The sequence below is a fragment of the Bombyx mori genome, chromosome 22 (genome assembly GCF_030269925.1).
Source record: "Bombyx mori chromosome 22, ASM3026992v2".
Taxonomy (NCBI): domain Eukaryota; kingdom Metazoa; phylum Arthropoda; class Insecta; order Lepidoptera; family Bombycidae; genus Bombyx; species Bombyx mori.
In genome coordinates this window covers 15,542,581-15,564,347 of record NC_085128.1, presented here as the reverse complement: position 1 = coordinate 15,564,347, position 21,767 = coordinate 15,542,581, and the positions used below count along the sequence as shown (strand labels likewise).

The 21,767-nt window shown below is 37.1% G+C and overlaps 1 protein-coding gene across 1 annotated transcript in view; it reads right to left on the bottom strand.

The window, feature by feature from the left end:
- The window catches only part of LOC105841416 (uncharacterized), a 312,744-nt gene extending 291,253 nt beyond the window's left edge, over positions 1 to 21,491 (bottom strand). Inside the window, exon 1 of the mRNA XM_021347008.3 lies at positions 21,329 to 21,491. The gene's annotated coding sequence lies outside the window, so the exon portion shown is untranslated. The remainder of the gene's footprint in view (positions 1 to 21,328) is intronic.
- Between the last annotated feature and the right edge of the window lie 276 nt (positions 21,492 to 21,767).

Genomic DNA, 21,767 nt, shown 5'->3' with positions numbered 1-21,767 from the left:
AGGTTTTCTTGATTTTTCTCTTAAATTTTGATGATTAGTTTTTATTTAAGTACAGGAAAGTATTTAGGAAATTCAATATTTTAGGAAATAATGAATTACGTAAAATAAAAAAAAACGTAATTCATATTATCAATTAAAATAACAAAACATGTCTCTTTATTTTTGTTTGACAACATAAAATTACATAGAAATAGAAATAATTACAAAATAGAGAGAGAAGGGCTGAGAGAACGAAAAGAAAGAAGGAGAAAGAGAAAGGTATTATACATGACGGAGGAGAAACGCTGAAGGAATGTTTTTAAAAAGTGTGACGTCAGCATTGTTGACGTCACGGTCATTAAGTTCTCGATGATGACTCATGTTTGGGCTTCCAAAACAAAACTTCACGAGAACTGCGTATATTGCACGAGAAGCATAACAACGTTACAGAGAGATCCGTACTGTACTACGGCTCGGACACGAATGAATAAACGCTAGACAGCACGGCCGTATTTATAGGACTTCGTACACGTCAGCGTGTTTACAAGTATTAAACACGTGAGCGTGTTTACAAGATTTTAAAGTATTGAAATTACAATAAAAGGGACTGTTTAACATCAATTTCTTATCACAGAGTAATTAGTTGATGATCAGTAGGTAAATAGTCATATTTGCGCCGACACGGCCATACTGACAGGCGGTGCGTGCTCTGCACCGGCCTCGTTGATTCTCGTAGGTTTTTCTTTGATTCTCATTGACCTGCAGGAATAAAAAGTTTCTCTGAGTAGCGCATCTGTTATACTTGCGTTACTTGTAACTATGTAGGTTTGAGACTTATTAATGCGATTTGATTGTAGGGTTCTCGGAGGGTATCGTAGGGTTCTCGGAGGGTATCGTAGGGTTCTCGGAGGGTATCGTAGGGTTCTCGGCGGTTCTCGTAGAGTTCTCGGCGGTTCTCGTAGAGTTCTCGGCGGTTCTCGTAGATTTATTTAAGGTGTTCGGATAAGGATGTTGTGGCGTACACTGTGGTACTTATGTAGTGGGCGTACACTGTGGTACTTATGTAGTGGGCGTACACTGTGGTACTTATGTAGTGGGCGTACACTGTGGTACTTATGTAGTGGGCGTACACTGTGGTACTTATGTAGTGGGCGTACACTGTGGTACTTATGTAGTGGGCGTACACTGTGGTACTTATGTAGTGGGCGTACACTGTGGTACTTATGTGGTGGAATTTTAGTAATCAAAAATAAAAACTTATCTTTGAGTGTTGATTTTGTTGCTCGACCATGCTGATTTGTGAAGTAGATGTATAGGCTCATCGGCTGTTGCTGGGGGGTAGTCTTCTTCCGCCGATATGGTTAAATGGTCTCCAGGTTGTTGCTGAGCGGAGGCGGCATGTGATCCCACTTCTGATGGAGGAGAAACGCTGAAGGAATGTTTTTAAAAAGTGTGACGTCAGCATCGTTGACGTCACGGTCTTTAAGTTCTCGATGATGACTCATGTTTGGGCTTCCAAAACAAAACTTCACGAGAACTGCGTATATTGCACGAGAAGCATAACAACGTTACAGAGAGATCCGTACTGTACTACGGCTCGGACACGAATGAATAAACGCTAGACAGCACGGCCGTATTTATAGGACTTCGTACACGTCAGCGTGTTTACAAGTATTAAACACGTGAGCGTGTTTACAAGATTTTAAAGTATTGAAATTACAATAAAAGGGACTGTTTAACATCAATTTCTTATCACAGAGTAATTAGTTGATGATCAGTAGGTAAATAGTCATATTTGCGCCGACATACACTATTCGCTTGTGTATACGACTGCCGCGCCTGCGCACGTCTCATTTAACGGTTTTATTCCACGGACTTTTTCTTACGGTTTTACTATCACATTTTTTTCAGTTCGGTCGCGCAGCAAAATCCCTGTCTCCTCCAAGGCTGCCGTAAGGAACTTCGTTCCAAAAAAAACTTTGAGAGGTTTCGATCTCCAACTCGCTGGAACAGCTTTAGCCTTCAATCCTATCTAGATGGTATTCAGGGCAGAAATAGGAAAGACGATGGCTCTTATTCGTGCAGGACTAGAGCAGTTGTATCACTACTAATTCTCAGCTCGATGCTATTTTCTAAACATTAACTTTACTGCACGGTAACATAATCAAAGCTACATACTATTAGACATCAACCATGTTGATGCTGCAGCCCATTTTTGAGTTTTAAGCCTCAGTTTTTAGAACACAATGACTGCGCCACCTTTTAAACTGAAACGCGTTTCTTTTTGCCTACCTATGCTGATAGCCTTGAGAGGCTATTTCAGCTTCTCCTTGACATGTAGGTGAGCTCACGGGGTTCAAACCCGAGTGTTACTAACTCTGACCCTAGCAAGAGCAGTGCTTCGCAGAATCTACCACCGGATCGGATGTGCGACCACTGAGAAGATCCGGCGAGAAACTCAGTGGGATGTGTCTATGGGAAACGCCTTACTGATTCACGACAAAAATAGGCAAGGCGGTACCTACCAATGCGGGCTCGGAAGATGTCCTACCACGATTAATTACGCAAATTATAATTTTTGCGGCTTTGTTTGTTATTCTTTGTACCAATGACTTGTACGATACAAGTCATTGGTGAACATTTGTTAAGTACGAATTTCATTAAAAAAATTGTTACCTGTCTGCAGGATTCGAACATCGGCACAGCCGTATCGCTCGATACGAATCTTCCGGTCGTCTTATCTTTTAGGCCACGATCGCTTCATTTATTTGTAATTTTGTATTTTTCATTTTGTAAATTCGGTATCTGCCCGATATTAGCATATAGATATACAACGTCGTTATTTCGAGACAAACCGCAAAATCTATTGTCCTTAATGAACTTATCTAGTTCCTTTATACTGAAGTTTATATTCTACAAAACTATATAAGTGTCTCGTCTGCAACTCGCCGACACTAGCTCATTCTGTTTAATGCGAGACAATAGGTCAGGAGACACAATAGCCAAGTTCGAGCACAAAACCAATGTAGACATCTCGCTGTCCTTTGTGACTGCGAATCGTTAGGAAACTATTCACGCTGAGACTGAAATTTTAAAACGCTCGTATAATAAGGATTCGAAAGTTCTTCGCTTTCTGTTTTAATTGTTTAACGATGTTAGCGTAACTTTTATTTCATGCACGGATTTATCTTGTTAATTCAATATTTAATTCGCTTGATGATAAAAAAAAACTTCAGAGGTGTCAAGGGACACCCGGATGGAACGAAGTTCCTTTCGATCAATTAGTGAAGGAATTGTAATTTTTTTTTAAAGTTTTAATAATAAATTACGGCATTATGAAGAAGAAAAAAACAATACTATGAACTAAATTACTATTGTTGAAACGCTATCTCGAGAAACTGTACTCATTACGCGGACCAATCGGATACGAGCAATGTCACGCAATAAGCGCCTACACGTTGATTGGTCAGAATGACGGATCTAAAAAGTGTCGTGACAACTTTTCGTAAGAATTTTTTCCGTCTAGCCCCCTTTCACAACGCGCGATAAGAAACTTCGTTCCAAAAGGAAATAAATATTTTTTATTGGTAATTATTTTTTTTATTGCTTATATCGGTGGACGAGCTCACAACCCACCTGGTATTAAGTGGTTATTGAAGTCAGTAGATTTCTACAGAGATCCCACAAGCTCTAAATATTATTTGCCAATTTATATAGAGATGTGTGATTATGGCTACCTAAGCACCTTGAGATATAAGATAGAAATTTTATTTTATTCAGTTGTCTAGAACTTTGCTCCTTTTGCTTTAAAGTTCTCGACATAAATAAGTAGGGGGGTGTACCTTTCAGAGAGGGCTTACAATAACGCCCTATCACCAGTAAATTCTAATTCTTTTTTCTTCTTTTTGCTTTTATTTATTTATTGCTTAGATGGGTGGACGAGCTCACAGCCCACCTGGTGTTAAGTGGTTACTGGAGCCCATAGACATCTACAGCGTAAATGCGCCATCCACCTTGAGATATAAGTTATAAGGTCTCAGTATAGTTACAACGGCTGCCCCACCCTTCAAACCGAAACGCATTACTGCTTCACATCAATTTTATTCAATTCAATCGCACAACGTTGGTAAGATACACAGAGAACACAATTGACTATGATTCGTTGAATTAATTATTTACGACACCCGTAGGAAGAGATAGGGTAATGGTATTAAAGACCGACAGATATTACATTCACTTAAATCGCATTGCGCATCCATACTTAACATTGTTTTTTTTTTCTTTTGATGTGTGGACTAGCCCACCGGGTGTTAAGTGGTTACTGGAGCCCATAGACATCTACAACGTAAATGCGCCACACACCTTGAGTTATAAGTTCTAAGGTCTCAGTATAGTTACAACGGCTGCCCCACCTTTCAAACCGAAACGCATTAGTGCTTCACGGCAGAAATAGGCGAGGCGGTGGTACCTACCCGTGCGGACTCACAAGAGGTCCTACCACCAGTAAAGAATTGTAATTGTATTACCTATTACCAGTAAATGTATTACCTATCACTTTTAAGTGATACATACTCGTTATATATGATAGTTCATTTTCCACCTTGATATTGCGATGATATTTCTTATTATAAAAATGGCAACTATATGAGAATATAATATTTTTTTATTAAATCAATATTCTTTCGTTAGAAATTTTAAAAATTCCGTGCACGTGGAAAGCTTCCAAAATTTTCGATCCTTTTTTGGTTTAAAACGCTTTTACGACGCTTCCGATAGAATTATAGTCCATTGCTTTTATTGTCGCTCAGTGTCGAATGAAAACGAAATAAAAACTAGCGTTGGACATAAAATAACGATTTCGAACTGTCTTCCCTTATCACCGTATTTCGACGCTCGTAAAACTAAGTTTCAGAAATGATTGCGTAATTTATTGCATTCGATAAAAGCTTCTCAACTTTAAATCTCTTACGGTTTCAGTCTCTTTCAGTTTGCTAAAACATTTTTTTGTTTTAAAGATAATTTTTTTTTTTTCTTTAAAATCAAAAAAAAATTCTATTAAAAAAAAAAAAAGATAAAATAAACGAATATTGAAACATTCAAGTATTTCAGCTGTGTGGTATCTGGATGGTTGATCTAGAATACCCTTCCATCTTACCCATAGGTGTCCTTAAGCAGGGACTAAGGGAGGATTTATCAGAGAAACAAGATACTACGATGAGTTCGCACGATTGGATACCACTGTCCCACCGATTTTTACTGCCAAACGATTCGTTCGTCTTTTTTTACCTACCTTTGCTGACAGCCTCGAGAAGCTATTCAGCTTCTCCTCAGCTCAAACTGGAGTGTTGCTAGCACTGGCCCTAGCAAGAGCAGTGCTTTGCCGAATCTACCAACGGATCGGAAACGTGACCTATTGAGAAGATCCGGCGAGAAACTCAGTGGGCTAAATGCGTTCACGCTTGAACAGCCGTTATGCAAGCCAATTAAGATCCCGAGTTCAAGTCGAAGTTTGATGACGTCATTCATGGTACCATATCCATAACCATTTAATATCAGATGGGCCGTAAATAAAATAATATATTATTAAACACATTTCATACTTTAGTGTTTAGTGTATGGTGATCTGAAGACTTCTATAAATCTATTATTCATATTATCTATGGTTATATTCTTATAACCAAACGTCCCGCGGAACGAGGTGATCAAAATCTTGCCTCCTTTTCTTACACATCTTCTGCCTCAACGGAAATTAAGCGTTTAGGTGATTCGGCGAAATTTTAATTTGGATGCGACGCGCTGCAACCCTAACAATAATACTGTGACCTGGATCTAAAGTCAAATAGTTACATATAAGAACACCTAAATGGAACCATCTATATACATATAAATAAAATTGGAGTGTCTGTTTGTAATATTGAAATAACCGCTTTTTACTACATGCATAACTGTTTCGGAAAGTGTTTTTAATTTTTTTATTGATTTCCCCACTATTTAATGGATGTTATTATACATATAAACCTTCCTCTTCAATTGCTCTATCTATTAAAAAAACCGCATCAAAATCCGTTGCGTAGTTTTAAAGATTTAAGCATACATACGGACAGACAGATATAGGGTATGAGAAAGCGACTTTGTTTTATACTATGTAGTTATATACACCAAACTAATATTTTTTACAATTTTTGTCTCTCTGTCTGTTTGTTCCGGCTAATCTCTGGAACGGCTGGACCGATTTTGACGGGACTTTCACTGACAGATAGCTGATGATATAAGGAGTAACATAGACTTTTTTGACTAGATTTGCCCCGCGGTACGACAATAACCGCGGGTAACATCGCGGGACTCAACTATCAATAATAAAATTTAATGTTTCCGAAGCGAAGCGAGGGCGGGTCGCTAGTCAATAATAAATTCGTACTCTAGATTATTATAGTGAGAATTCAAAAATGGACAAACTCAAAGCGAACTCTCTTTTGTCGACTGTATCGACTGCATCAAGAGCGTTCCGCCTTTTGTGATCTTCCACCGGAAAAACTTATTCAACTGAAAATGCATCACCTTTTATCTACGGAGCGCCGTGCAATTGTCAATTTTAGCACTCTATATTATTCACTACAGATACAGTATGAGTTTATTGATATAAAAATAATAAATTTTTTTTATTGCTTAGATGGGTGGACGAGCTCACAGCCCACCTGGTGTTAAGTAGTTACTGGAGCCCATAGACATCTACAACGTAAAATGCGCCACCCACCTTGAGATATAAGTTCTAAGGTCTCAAGTATAGTTACAACGGCTGCCCCACCCTTCAAACCGAAACGCATTACTGCTTCACGGCAGAAATAGGCAGGGTGGTGGTACCTACCTCCTACCTAAAAAAGTTCGAAGTATTATTGTAACATTTTATTTTGCTTTCGTTAAAGTGACTCTCTCTGTCAATGCGGTTGTTGATGTATTTTGTTTGCGAAAGTAACGGATACTAGATAGTGACAGTCAAACATTGTCGATAATTGATTTAATTTAATAATTGATTAACAAATCGATTTTAAGAAAAAGTATAACTGACCCGCGGTATCTTGTGACGTCGATACTCACTCAGTCCGCGGAACTCCAAACACAATACAGTATAAAACGGTCACACTGGGAAATTCAACTAGTATAATTTGTGAGAAACTTTCTTAGGCGCAATACGAATATGTCGATATGTGATGCGCCTCAATGTCACATAGAATTTACTGAATTTGAATTATTTTGTGTCAAGAGAATCGAACATATTTTATGGCCTTTTTTGCAATAGATTGTTATTTGGTGACCAGGGACCACAGGCGAAAGCGCAACATGAGGTCTATGTCTTGAATGTGTTGCGGAACTTTTGTCCCGAGCTTTGATTTTATTAATAGATTGGGGAAAAGACTTTTCATGGTGTCAAACCACTTTGCTAATGTGCGATTAAAACACACCGCAGTATTTATTGAGTGATATGGCATGTCCTTGTTGGGACTATGTAACCTTTATGATTGGCAGTGGCTTGGCCGTCCTCCTGGCATTGATGATGTCCATAAAATAATCGAGTTGCCATCAAGCGCGCCCATCTTTCTTTTCACATAATCAAAAACACAATAAAATCCAATAGATTTTGCATTCTTCCTCGTCAAGTTTACAAAAAAATACATCCCATATCTTAATTTTTTCACAGCGAGGCGTCTCACTTAAGGCGTGTCTGTACTTGACTCAGTTCTCCGTTAAGAGTTCATAGAAGTAGCGGGTGAACAGCTTTTAAGTTGAAAATTCCCGGAAACAACCATTGAGTGTGTGTGGTTCTTTTGTACGAGTTAACGTGTCTCGGGAATGATTTTCCTGGAAAATGTTTAACTTGAGGAATTTTTTATACCGAATAAATATCATAATGTGGTAATAGAATCATCTCACATAGCCGCAACTGTATATCGGCTTACGGCTTACGATATCTATATATATAAAAATGAATTGCTGTTCGTTAGTCTCGCTAAAACTCGAGAACGGCTGGACCGATTTAGCTAATTTTGGTCTTGAATTATTTGTGCAAGTCCAGAGAAGGCTTTAAAGGTGGATAAATATGAAAATGCTCGGAATTAAATAAAAATAACAATTTTGTTTTTCCTTTGATGTGTCCCCCGTCGGACGGGTTCCTTTTGTTTGTTTTAAGTTTATTTTATACAAAAGTTTAGGTCTTTTATTTATCGATTGAGGCATTACGAAGTTTGCCGGGTCAGCTAGTTTCTTAATAATATTCAAATTTTTTTATTGCTTAACTGGACTGGACGATTGTAAGCTCCATAGAGATTAACAACGTAAATGACGTCATCCACTTTGAGACATGAGCTCTGCGTCTCAATTTCACAGTACAAAGCTGAAACGCATTACTGCAGAAAGAGGCAGGGTCATGGTGCCTACCCGTGCGGACTCATAAGACGCCCTACCAATAAAAGATTCGTAGTCAACCCTTAAGAGCTATTGAGCTTTTGAACATAAAATCACCTCAGTATTTTCTTAGGTTTCGCTGTTTGTAAACAAGATTAAAATCGCTTTAAACTGCTTTAAGGATATTGTGTTTCTTACACAATTTTCAAATGCTTTTTTATGTTTCGTTTTACTAATGTAACGCAATATTACAACAAAATTGAAAATTAAATTGTTTAGTGAATTATTTGAAGATTAGTGAACAATAAACGATTAAAACTACTTTTACCGTTTATTCTTGGGTTTTTATGTTATTTTTATTATTATTTCCGATGTTTCGAATTATTTAATGATTAATATCTATTATACGATGATTAATGTATCTATTATTCGTCGACATTCGAATATTGTGCTAACTACCGTATGTTTTCTTTTTTTTATTGCTTAGATGTGTGGACGAGGTCACGGCCCACCTGGTGTTAAGTGGTTACCGGAGCCCATTGACATCTACAACGGCCATCACCCACCTTGAGACATGAGTTGACGCCGTGATGTGTATCGTGTTGCGAACTCACCAAATGCGAATTGTTAAATCGTTACTTAGATTGGCGAATCGATATAGTTTTCTGCCCATATTAGTACACAATTTCATTAACGCTGTTTCGATTTTTTTATTAATCCATTTTAACAAAAAAATATTTATAAGTTCCATAATAGAACTTAGCGAAAACCAAACAAAAAAAAACATAAGACTGACTCTTGTAAAAATAATCTCAATACACAATTCTACAAATTCAATATCTCGGGGATGTTTGGTGGGAGACGTATTTTTTTTCTTCAGTTTCTGAAAAGGGACCGATCTTCTGAATACACGCTTAGAGCTAGAAAATTTTCTTATTTTGTTTGATTAACATAAAATATAACTTGTCTTGAAACAAAAAAAAAAGGTTGAATTTATTCTGCTTCATTTTAATATTATTTCACGTTACATTAGCAGCAAAAAGTTTAACAAAGACGTAGAGAAGACAACACAGGCTATAAGGTATAGATGAGCAGATAAGCTGCCAGCTGCGATCAGACGAGCATCTAAACCATCTAATGGTGAGGTATCTCAGTCGCTCAGGAATATAGGCAAAGTTCAAGGTGCGTGGAATAGTCATGCTCTCCGAATTGAGAGATGGGAGGGCATCTGTAGAATAATATTTATTCATTTGTCTCAAGTCTTAATGTAGGCAGTGGTATTCCAGTCATGAATTCTATGATCCTCGGTACATAATACACTAACTTTATCTTTGAGGCTCGGATATATATTTGCTCAAACATTGATCGTATGAGTTTCGCAATATTACTAAGGGATATTACCTGTCGCTAAGTAGGTATTAGAATTAGTAGGTTAGAAAACATGATCATAGATAAAATCTTGCCTGCCCATGTTTTTTTTGCCATCAACTCTTAGACAAAATTTATTATACTGTTTATTTTTCTCGTTTAGTACAAAAAAAAAACAGTTTGTCTTGTAACGCAATTTCCCATGCCGCAGTAAGACAAAGCTTTCCTTATCTAAAGTAATTATATCAGGACGAGACAATGGCTGGCGTCCACTTTCAGAAGTATTCCCCTCGTGTCCCTCGCAAATGTAACTCTTAGGTTACGTCACCAACGACCGAAACTATACTATTTTAATGTCGTTTTAATGAAGAAAACATTGAAAGAATATAAATTACGCACGTATTTATTTTTTGTTTGTAAGCATAGAGCTTACTTCCATAAGTGGCACTGCGAGTGGACTTCGAATTTTCGCGACTCTACTTTCGACTATATCCCAAAAGAAACACTAATTTACTGGTGGTAGGACGTCTTGTGAGTCCGGACGGGTAGGTACCACTAACGCGCCTATTTCTGCCGTGAAGCAGTAATGCGTTTCGGTTTGAAGGGTAGGGCAGCCGTTGTAACTATACTTGAGACCTTAGAACTTATATCTCAAGGTTGGTGGCCCATTTACGTTGTAGATGTCTGTGAGCTCCAGTAACCACTTAACACCAGGTGGGCTGTGAGCACGTCCATCCATCTTAGCAATAAAAAATATAAATAAGCAAACATATCACATGCAACTTTCATAAGGAATATATTTTTAATATGAAACTATTTTGTTCGTCTTTTAGTTTAGTCCGCAGATTTTGACTTTTTTCTAGAACAGTTATATAACAGCTATATAAGGTACAGCTATAGATTTTGCAGAACTAACTTGTCCTTAGTCGTTGTTGCCCACTGAGTTTCTCGCCGGATCTTCTCAGTGGGTCACGTTTCCGGTGGTAGATTCTGCGACGCACTACTGTTGCTAGGGCCAGTGTTTACAACACTCCGGTTCGAGCCCCGTGAGTTCACCTACACGTTAGGGTGAAGCTGAAATAGCCTCTCGAGGCTATCAGCATAGGTAGAAAAAAAATCGGTTGTCTGTAAAGTCGGTTTACTGACGATAGTTGAACGTGACAACGTCATAAGAAAATACTGATGGAATGGTTTCATTTTTCAATTATCGCAATTATCGTTGCTATAAACAATTGACACCACAATCACTTTTCACTGAACTTCATACTTGACGAAAACATGTACACCTCAGAGCGAGGTAACGCCGCATGAGTCATGTTTTTTCGTGCGTGCAGCCGGCTCCATCGAATTATAAGACGTTGTCACGTCAAAAAGTCGTTGTTCGTAGAAAAATAATATACATTTTGAATACATAACTTTTTGAAGAATCGCCGGAAGCTATACGACTCACGTGCTCTGTGTCACACGCGGGATGCTTCAATTGATGTAAGCTATGACTTATCTATATACATACACAAATTACAAAGCATTTATTTTTTCGCAGAAAACAAAACAATTAAGTACTAATTTCTTGTGTGCTTGTCAACTGAATTTCTTTTCTTTTGCTTTTATTAACAATTGACGAGTTTTGAAAAAAAAGTCGGAAACAGATTTTTTAAATGGTGATAACAGAACCAAAAAGCAAGTGTAATTACATATTATACTTGCTTTTTGGTTCAAAATATAATTAGTCCAAATATTTAGATGTCTGTGATTATGGTCGCATTTCCATAATTTGACGAACAATAGTTTAAGTAAATAGAAAACAAACTTGACCAGCAACCCGCATATAATGGACAAGTAAAAAAATTCATAATACATGTAAAGTCGAACGCAAAACTTTCACATTTCTATGTTTTTTTGCGTAATTACTGGTGGTAGGACCTCTTAAGTCCGCACGGGTAGGTACCACCGCCCTGTCTATTTCTGCTGTGAAGCAGTAATGCGTTTCGGCTTAAAGGGTAGGGCAGCCGTTGTAACTATACTGAGACTTTAGAACTTATATCTCAAGGTGGGTGGCGCTTTTACTTTGTAGATATCTATGGGCTCCAGTAAACACTTAACATCAGGTGGGCTGTGAGCTCGTCCAACCATCTAAGCAATAAAAAAAAGGTTTCTAGACATCAATTCGAATGTATTCCAGCAATGTATCGATGAATCTTCTTCTATAAGTGCCTACATTCACGAGCAAGAATGACCAGAAAATTAAGCTAGTTAGAAGCTCGTTTACCTACCACATTTTAAACCTGGATACATGTCGTACCACCAGGAAGGGTGGCGTAACAAAACAACTGCTCATTTTGATTAAAGAGGTCTAAATCTGAATTTTACTGTAAAACTTATATGAAATTATCTGTTGAAAGCATAACTGCATCACTTCAGGTGAAGGCAGGATGACACCTATCCATGCCCGTTCACAATGCGACCTGCCACCACTATGCTATTTCTAATTACGCAGATTCAAAAAAAAATCAATTGCGATTTTTTTACACTCAACACTAGATGATGGTGGGATGTGTTTCTATTTCTTTTTCAGCCCACAGACGTCCAATTCTGGACATTGGCGAACCCCAAAGTTCGCCATCAAGACCGGTTCTGCGCAGCCCGTATTCACCGTACTTAATAGCTTACCTTGTGGGAGGCTTACCCACTCTGCGTTTTTCGGTTCGAGGTCACCTGTCAAGAATTTTTTGGCCCTGGTGGCTATCTGTTCTTCGAGCAAAATGCCTTGTCTACTACCACTTCAACCTCGTAATCCTTCAAGCTACATCGGTTTAAATAGTTATGATGTAGTCTACTTGTACAAAAAGAAATCGCAGCGTATAAGTTCTGCGATCGTCTAGCGGTGAAACTGGAAAGGCCTTCGGGCCACCAGTAATCTCTCAATCATAAAAAAAAGACAAGCATATTTTCGATCCTGATACATTCTTCTTCGTCGCTTTCATCATTACTGAAGGTCGTGTCGTTAAAACTTGACCGTGGCCTGTCCCGTGAGCTGTTTCCACCTCGTCCAGTCCTCAGCTTCTCATAGGGCGGTTGCGACTGGCAGCCCAGTTCACTTGTAGTAATTTGGTCCCACCAATGGCTAGATTATCGACCGCGGGATCTCTTTCCTTCCACTTTGCCCGTCATTATCACTTTGTGCAAGTTATCTGGCTATCGGCGGGCAATGTGACCGAAGTAGCTGAAGATTCTCTAGTAGCAGATTGTTGAGAGCCTTTTTTTGTTTTTTTTTTTTTTTTTTTTTTCGGTTAGAGGGCCGAACCTCCTACGAGGTCCCCGCGCAAAAGGGGCGCGCGGGGTAAGATTGTTGAGAGCCTGACTAAACATTACGTGACAATAAAAGAACATCGTCGATCAGAAATGATCTTCGTTTGTTATACCAATTTTATTAAATTACCTTCAATCATCGGTCCTTTACCGAACCACTGCGAATAGAATTTTTAAAAAATCCAATTTGGAACAACATCTCTATAGTTTTAAACGAGTATACGAAATTAAATATGTGACTGGCTCACGGAAGCTCTAAGCCAGACGGGAGTATCTTTATTCATCTTTCTATATGCAATGTAAAATCTTTACAGCAGCATTTGAACGGACTACGAATGTTTCTTTCTTAGTATATTAAGATCAACAAACTGATCATACAAACTTCACCAAACACAGGAACAATGAAAAACGTATAGCCATGTAACACAATAGTACAGTTCTATTATCGCTTTCATATTGGACTGTAGGACATCCTTAATCAAAGACATTTCATGAAAACAATAGCTTTCTGATGTTTGATAGAACACACGGTCGTCTTATCGAGAATCTTTAATATTAGTTTATTGAGTTGTACCCAGGTTATCTTTCTCCCTTTGAATTGAAACAACATAGGTCTGTATATAATAAAGATGGAGCAGGTAAGTTAAATTAACCGAAGTATTTGAGCGGAATTAACACCGGGTAGATACCACTATCCTATCTATATCTCTATCGTTTATACCTCCGGTTTCAAGAGTGGCGCAACCATGAGATACTGCATTCGTGGAATAATACAACATATTTAAATCATATGGTGATTTCATATTATGTTTAACGGTATATATCTATTTATTGTATGTACGTATTTCCTTTAATAATGTGTTGTTAATAGTATACCGCAACATACCTGCTGTATTTTTATCTATCCAGAATTTCGGGTAATTAAACGCCTATTAACGGCCGTCTGGTGTAGTGATAAGTGACATGGTCACTACACAAGGGGGTCGCGGGTTCGAATCCCTCCAAGGGAAGATATTTGTATGATAAATATAAATGTATTTTCCAGGGTTATGGATGTATATTAAATATATGTATGTGTATAATAAAAATCTTACATTTATATCCGTTATCTGGTACCTGTAACACAAGTTCTTTACGAACTTATCACGGGACCAGTTAACGTGGCGTGACTGTTAGTGAATATTTATTTATTATTATTTATTTATTTATTATACAAACGTATCTGCTTGTTGACTGTTTTCTGATGTTAATTGTGTTTTAGTGTGCAATAAAGTAAGTATGTTCTCTTTCTATCTATATATACAGCCGTCGACCTCAAGATAGCTGGATAGTAAACACTCAAAAACATTTTTTTTTGTTTTTAGTGAATTAACTGTTTGTACTTAACTTTCAACCACTTGCAGTTTGCTGTTCGAGTGTAATAATACTCAAAGACAGACCTGACGACGTGAAGCAGTACATTGAAGTTAAACAACGGCGACTTTTATTACTTGTATTAGTTAGATTTTAATGTTAGGTGCCCGACTGTCATGAGACTCTCGGATTGTCAGTTCCGGTATCGACCGGGGACGCGTGTATTCCGCTTCAAAGTCTGGCGCGCACTAATTGGGGGCATTTGGGGGTGCGAATGATGCAACAGATGCGCGGGCGCGGGTAGCGCGGGGTAGGTCGTCGCAACACGGACCTGAGTCACATTCCCTTTAGCTACTGTTGCCCCGCGAAACGGAACGCTGCGTTACAAGGTAAATTTTACAAAGCGCAATGAATAAAATAACAACAACACGCATTCGTATACTAAAAATTAATTAGCAATAATAATAATTCGATCCTGGCACTGTTTTCTATTACATAAATAAAGGAAAGGCTGATGACCGTAAAACAAAAGGTACAGTCTCGGCCATCTTGGAGGGCGGTGCGTAATACAATAGACGCACCGTTGGTCATCTTTGATCTAGTTATAAGCGGTTATACCGGCATTTGTCACAGATAGGTCTGTAAGAAAATAAGGCGATATGACGTAAGCGTCATACGATGTGGAGCTGCTTAGAGATAGGTACTTACCTACTCGCTACACTGTGATGCAGTAGTTTCGTATAAAATAAAAAAGGTATGTGGTGTCGTGGGACACCGGTTAGGAACGAAGTTCCATATAAAAAAAAAAAAAGAATTACGAGAAAAAAATCGCGCGGTGAAATATCGCTGTGCGGAAAACAAGGCCTTATTCCACGGACTTTTTCTTACTGTTTTTACTATCACATTTTTTTCAGTTCGATCGCGCAGCAAAATCCCTATCTCCTCCAAGCCTGCCGTAAGGAACTTCGTTCCAATAAGCAACGTGTTTTTTTTTCTTCATATTTTTAAAATTGACACACTCATCGGAAACTTATTGTAAACTGCACGGAAACGTTTCTTATATTAAAACTCGTAATCGAAGCTCAGTGGGCGTCCATGAAAACAACAAATCTAATATTTATGATCAAACATGAAACAAAGACTGACAGAACAAATTAATTAGCGCCTACAACTTGAACGCACTTCATTCGCATTGACATAACGCTTGCGTTTGACAGTTGACAATACACAAACGTCAGATCATAATTGTGATCTTGACGTTTCGAATTTCGATAGCGATACCAGTCGGAACGTAACGTTTGATTGACAGGAGTGTATCAATGAGCCCTGAAATAGTTTTACTAGGTACACCCAGTAATTTGTAGGCAGAATTAATCATTGTTTTTAGAACGAAGTTCTTTATGGGACGATGCGGATGGGTACCCTAACCGGAAAAAAACGTCCGTAACGTAAGATTTTTATTAGTAACGCACACAGTGTACGACTTAACTTTGTAATAACGTTAAAAAAAAACATTTTTTATCATTCATTGACCACGATTTCAGAGCGTTCGTTTGCGCAATACACTAACTCTTATGCAAACAACCCTGAATGAAGTGTACCACAATAAGTTCGCACGTTATCGAATGACCGTGGGTTGTTGCGAAATCTCCAGTTTTATTTTCTTTATGCCTCGAATAGAACTTAAAATTACTATTTCTCTAATAAGAAACTTCGTTCCTATCCGGTGTCCCACGACACCACACATCTTTTTTTAGCAAATGTTTCATATTGAAAACAGCCTTAACACGCTAACTGCTATGTATGTCACCGGTGCCCTACGTGGGGCACTGAAGTAATTATGTCGATTTCTCTCTTCGATCTTCTTGCTAAGGCATCGGAATATCTAGTAGACTCTGGGAAAAACGAATCTGAAGATACTGAGAATTAATCTATTTCAAAGAGACTTACAGACTAAAACATACCTACATTAAATAATAGAAGGCAAAGCTAGGCAATCAGGGTCCTTAGTAACAGAAACCGACACAATTACTTCAGAGCGCCGCGTAGGTCACCGGTGACCTACACGGCAGTCAACGTTTTAAGTTAAGAATGTTAATTATTATTAATTTTATAATCAAAATGCAAGGTAGTTTAATAACCTAAAAGTACATATTATTATCGGCAACACGCTTCGTCAGATTATAATAGAAACAGAGTTATCAGCAACACGCTTTGTCAAAAAGTACAATACTTATTTTCAGCTGCAAGCGTCGTCATAAGTGACATATAGGTCCACGCTAACAGCAATGCGCACGTAGGCATCGGCTAGTCAAACAAGCCACTCTGGATCGCACCCGGCCCGAAAGTACCCATTACGCTGGCAGCATTGCCACACTGTATCGCAATGGATAATTTCTGGACCAGGTACGACCCAGAGAATTAGGCAGCGGCTTGGCTCTGCCCCTGGCATTGCTGAAGTCCATGGGCGACGGTAACCACTCACCATCAGGTGGGCCGTATGCTCGTCTGCCTACAAGGGCAATAAAAAATAAATAAAAAAAAGACCGAGGGTCGTGGCCTTGCTCTCTGAGGCGGTGTCCAATTGCAGCAAGTTAAGAATGTTAGTTGTGTTATGAGCGTTAGAAATACGTATACGAGACATCGACAGACTTATAGACCCGCATGGCAAACGGCTTCAATAAAGGTGAAATAAATTGTGCATCCAATACATTTTACTCTGTTTGCTTATCAAGTTAACGAATTATATTTTTTTATTTGAAATCCCTGAATCGGTATTATTTGCGACAGAACACCGATTTGCGACTGACAACACTAAATTCGTTTTATCAATTATACATACAAATGTATATTCAAAAGCCAAGGAGATGAAATAACCACTTTATACTTTTATACACTTTATATTATAGAATACTAGCGACCCGCCCTCGCTTCGCTTCGGAAACTGCATTTTTTTATTGATTTCTCCACTATTTAATGGATGTTATTATACATATAAACTTTCCTCTTCAATCACTCTATCCATTAAAAAACCGCATCAAAATCCGTTGCGTAGTTTTAAAGATTTAAGCATACATATGGACAGACAGATATAGGGACAGAGAAAGCGACTTTGTTTTATACTATGTAGTGATTAACTCATTGTCTGCCGTGCTAATTAATGGACCATAATACCAATAGAGTCACAAGTCAAAGGCCATAAGACATATTAACAACAAAATAAGGTTAACCGTATTTTATGGTACAATAAAACATACCTATCAATACCATTGGATTCAATTTAACTTAGATAATTGGTCGAAGATCTTATGGCTCAAAGCGATATGTTTCAAATATCCTATAACTGGCTAAAAATAGTGACAATTGATAGCGCACTTACGGTAATTAAGAAAATTTTATACTAGCTGACCCGGCAGACTTCGTAGTGCCTCAATGATAAATAAAAGACACATCAAGGGGACACATCAAGGGAAAAACAAAATTGTTTGTTTTTATATAATTCCGAGCTTTTTTATATTTTCTCACCTTTTAAACCTTCCCTGGACTTCCACGAATAATTCAAGACCAAAATTAGCCAAATCGGTCCAGCCGTTCTCGAGTTTTAGCGAGACTAACGAACAGCAATTCATTTTTATATATAGAGATTAATAGCAATGATGTATTTTACCAAAAAAACATTTAAATTTAATTAATTTAAATGTTTTTCTAAATTTTATTTAAAGCAAAGCTTAATTTTTCAATAAAGTTAGTACTGAATATAATTTAAACAAGAGTCAGAAAAATAATTAGAAACGTGACTCCGACATTACGTAAAACGTAATCACCGACTTTGGAAATAATATTTATTTAATCTCATTATAATATAAAATGTATGTACGAACAAACTTGATGCTAATTTATATATAAATATAATATATGTTTTATATATCATGCACGGGTATCATGAATAAATACCGTAAAAGCTGTGTTCATCCTTCATTTATCAAACTGGTCCAAAAAATGAATACTGCGATTTAAGAAAAAAAAGTTGACATTATTTAAAATGTAGCTTTGATTCCGATATCTTTATGATTTAGCAGATGGAACACAATCTATTTGACAGATACCTGAATCGCGCGAACGATATTTTCAAGAAAAGTTTACATGTCTTAAAGTTCCGAGTAATAACTATCGGACAATTTCCCAGGTTGGTTGATGATCCTCCCTTCTCGATTCTATTAAGTAGCTATATTCTTGGAGACCTTTTTTTTATTGCTTAGATGGTTGGACGAGCTCACAGCCCACCTGGTGTAAAGTGGTTACTGGAGCCCATAGACATCTACAACATAAATGCGCCACCCACCTTGAGATATAAATTCTAAGGTCTCAGTATAGTTACAACGGCCTTCAAACCGAAACGCATTACTGCTTCACGGCAGAAATAGGTGGGGTGGTGGTACCTTCCCGCGCGGACTTACAAGAGCTCCTACCACCAGTACACAGTCTAGTCACATCATTCAGTACAAGACCACGGACTTATCTATTAGGCAACGACAACTTTTTAAGTTCTTCACTGTACTGTTGTTAAATACGTTGAAAATAAACTAAAGAGAGAAAGACGACAGCTGAACTTAATCCGTCATCCCTCTTCACATCTAATTAAATAAATACACGTTGTATTTTACTTTTATTTATAAAAACATCTCAGACGCCATTACCACGCTTAGACTTCAACGTATTTATCACTATGTTTTTCTTTCTTTCTCATTTCCTTTTCCAACAAAGCGTTTTGTTAAATTTTTTTTTTTTTTTTAAACTCTAGTAATTTATCTTTAAGTCCGAGATAAAAAGCAAAGAAACCTAAACCCTTTCCATCTAACTTCTGTTTGCGGAACGACCTCAAAACACGCGCTTGCTTAGGCCCACGACACACTCGCATGATTAATCGTCAGACCGGCGCGATGTTTACCTGAGCATTAGAACTCGCATCAATCAAGTTTTAACTTAGCGAACGAATTTCGGTATGTTGTCCTTTGTCCGAGAGCTTACTAGAAGTTTGTTTACGGCATTGTTTGAGGTGCAAAGTGATGGGTAACGTCGAGATTACGACACGAGAATGGAAATAGTAATTAATCGATTCGAATTTGTTTGCTTATTGAATCCGTTTGTAGCGATTGTATCGATGTTGGTAACTCGATCGAAGATATTCGATGTTCGGAAACTATTCACGTCTCGAATATGTTTCCACTGCTCATTAGATACGAGATAATCTAGTTATATGTGCGTTATTTTTTGCACATTAATAATGACCACAGTAATAATCAAATATAAATAGTAATTGTGGATAAGATAAGCTTTTGTGTACATATACATGTATTGTATAATTATGGATGTTCACTTAATTGGTTTATTATTAGCTCTTTAATACCTAATGAATGTATTTGTCATAATTTTAATTATTTTCTGTTGGAAAACTTTTCTCTCCATTTCCCACCTAATATCTCGCTACTTGTCTCTACTGGTTTCTCGCTAATTTATTAAATTATTGTATCATCATCGATCCTTGATGCGTGTGCCGATTTTTAAGTCAATCAAACGCTTTAAAGTCGATAAAAATGACGTTAAAAATTAAGTTAAACACAAACATATACCAAGACAATAAAAACGGGTTAAAAAAGAATTCGTCTAGGTTACATAAAAATTTGTTGATTCTCATTAGAAAAAACAGTAATCGTCAATTTACCAATAGCAGCCATGATTACCATCAGAAGCTTATTCAATCGTCTATTGAAACTCATTAAAATGATTATCGGTTTTTTTTTCTTCAAACGTAGCTGAGTATACGTCTAATTATTTCCTCAAGTAACAATTTTATTAAAGGAATTCCAGGGACCCACACTCTTAATCTCTTGAAATTGTGTGGCTTTCTTTGAAACGCATTAAATACGAGTTGTATGTTTCTTTTTTTTCGTCCTACCCACACACGTAAAACAATTGTTATGTATATAGCTTAAACATAAGTATATCTAGTTTTTTTTGTTTTATGGCTTTTGTAAATTAAGTTTATTATAATAGTGTACCTAATGTATTATAATATTCTGAGTATATCACAATTGTTTTAAGCTTAGTTGCATCTCGCGATTCTGTTGAGATGTACTGCGAGTGCCAATAAGTATATAAATTTATTAAAAAAAATAAAAAAAAAATATGAAAAATATTTTACAATTATTGTATATACTCTTCTTTAAACTGAATAAAACAATATAATAATACGATAAAGTCATTCGCTGATTTTGGTATTCTTGTCATTTTAAAATACTGTTTTTTTATTTTATTTCAGCAAAGTAATAATATATAAATAATGATAAAATTGGTCAGCTACTTGTTTTCTTTTTTTGAGATGATTAATATCAGTTTAGTAATGGACAGATAATTTTTTTAAAATAATTAAATCGATGTCATTAAAATCTATATAAAAAAATCGAGTGTTTCGATCGATTCTAGCTCAGTTAATTGCTTATTTTCTAATATGAAATACTTACTATAATAATATATACTATACATAAAACACTACATTTAATTTCACGTGTTCTATCTGACTATAAACAATTCATTTTAGATTTTTAACTGACATGAATTAGTACAATTACCACCTCTTCTTTCTGGCGATAAATTATAATTCTTAATTTTCCTACTATTAAATTAATTTTGACGAGAAGAGTATAATAATACATTGAGGAAAGCATACAAATTGAACAGAGAATCAACGAATCGTGATATTTTCATTTTACAAAACATTTATAGTATTAATTTGAATCAAAACACGCGACTACAAAGCAAAAAAAAAAAACAAGTAGTAACAGTAGACTGGGGAAAACAAACGAACTCATAATTCTATATAAGATCATAATATTTATTTCATAAATACACAAAAACTTACCGTGATACACACACTTATATCACGACTGACCACAGCACTTCACTTATGCGTATCACAGGAACGTCACTAGAACTTGTACCGTAGTACGCGGTGTTACGCGCGCTCGTAGCTACAGAGATGCGCTACGAAGCGTAGCAGTAGCTACGACCGACTCGGCAACACTGAGCTAAGTCGCCGAACGCTGCTACTACAACCCGGCGCGCGCATCTTAACGAAAACGCTAATTCAAACACATTTATCAGGCTAATTCAGCAAATTGGACTAAATAATGACGTTACACAGCCTTCCCCCTGTTTGTTGAGCCAGTCAATGGTGTTAATAATATCGTCTTCTGTTCATAAATTAGTTTAAAGTTGATTCACTTGGTGTTCCGCTGTTTCGTGATTTATACGGGGTCCAGTTCGGAAGCGGATTACGCGATTTGTGAAGCCCTAAATCT